Source organism: Frankliniella occidentalis, unplaced genomic scaffold, assembly GCF_000697945.3.
Source record: "Frankliniella occidentalis isolate FOCC.00 unplaced genomic scaffold, Focc_3.1 Scaffold22, whole genome shotgun sequence".
Classification (NCBI taxonomy): domain Eukaryota; kingdom Metazoa; phylum Arthropoda; class Insecta; order Thysanoptera; family Thripidae; genus Frankliniella; species Frankliniella occidentalis.
In genome coordinates, this window is record NW_026267152.1 from 962,725 (window position 1) to 964,465 (window position 1,741).

The following is a 1,741-nucleotide window of genomic DNA, read 5'->3' on the forward strand; positions in this document are numbered from 1 at the left end:
GTGCGGTCAGCAACATTAGCACCTCATTGGTTATGGCGCTACGTGGTGCCGCTGCTTTGCGTGTTAACTTTTGTTAACCCTCTCAGTCTTTCTTTCTTTCAGTCTCTCTCTCTCGCTCTCTCTCTCTCTTCCGTCTCCGTCTCTGTCTCTCTCCATTCTCGGCGTGTGGCATGCCAGGGGGTGAGCTCGAGGTGGCGTGGCCGGCTCGGCCGCATCCTGTAAGAAAGGTCAGGTGAAGATAAAGGAAGATTGCATGGATCGAGATGGACGACAAGAAGAAGAAGTAGAAGAAGAGGAAGGGTAGCCGTGCGGGGGATGCGGGGGTTTGCCGACGCACCAGCACTGACGATGCAGCTGATACGAAGTGACTAGTTTAGGAACACTGCTACAAGCTGGTTGTCTCGCGGTACATGGGGAAAGGGTTCACCAAACTGAACAACTATTTGTGAAAGACTTTTTACAATCGTCCATGAGTGAGTGACCTGCAAGCCGCTGAGCTGTAGGTGCTAGCCCCGCCGCTCGCCGTCCAAGATACTAGAGATGACACCTCCAAAATTTAAACACATTGCGGTACCCAACCCCTCCCCTCATGTCCCCCATTACTCTTCAAGGGAAAACCCGCGTGGAAACGTATGGTATCAGTTTGTCAGCAGTTTGTCATCTCGCCAATGACAAACGGATGACAAACTGATGACAATCCGATGATGAAATTTGATGACATACTGATGACAAACTGATGACAAACTGATGACAAACTGATGTCAAACGCAAATCGGCGTTCCGTCATCAATATGTCATCAGTATGTCACCAATATATCAACCGTTTGTCTTCGTAGGATTACAAACGGCTTACAAACGGATGACAACCCGCTCACATACTGGCCGCTTCCGACGCTGGAGAATGCTGCGACCGAAAATGCTGGACACGAAATGTCCTAGTCTATAAGAGCCCATACAATGTTGAAGGTGTGCTGTGGACTGATTATTAGGGCGTCGAAGGTTGCGGCATGTGTCCCCCGCGTAAACTTTTCGCTCTGAGAACGATGGTGGTGTTAAATTTCCTCTAGCTATAGCCGTTCAAAAGTTACTTTTCGGATTTTTTTTGGTTTCAAAATTCAACAGAGTATATTATCCTGATACATCTCACTAACCCGTTTCGCTCTACGGCGCTTAGTTTAGGCTTGAAAGGGAATTGCGGTATTTCGTACGGTGAGGCTGGAGCCAGTATGTCAGCGATTTGTCCTCCGTTTGTAATCCGTCGACGACAAACGGTTGATAAACAGATGCCATACTGATGACATATTGATGACGGAACGCCGATTTGCGTTTGACATCAGTTTGTCATCAGTTTGTTATCAGTTTGTTATCAGTATGTCATCAAATTTCATCATCGGATTATCATCAGTTTCTCATCCGTTTGACATCCTTTTGTCATCGGCGAGATGACAAACTGTAGACAAACTGATACCATACGTTTCCATGCGGGGCAGGTGAGGCGACGGAACTACTTTGAGTCGTTCAAACGCAGCTGTCTGAATGCGCTAGCTAATCGCCCATTGCAGTGTCTATTCAGATTTACTTAAGTAATGTTCCGGGCGAAATCAAGGCGCTGTGGCTCCAATAGAACCAGAGTTAGAGCCGATTTACATAAAAATTTGGGTCACGGAGCGGCGGAAAGGGGGCTATTCTAGCTCCCCGGGCCTGGGGCCGCGCAGCAAGCCAGCAGTAGGGCATGTTTTGG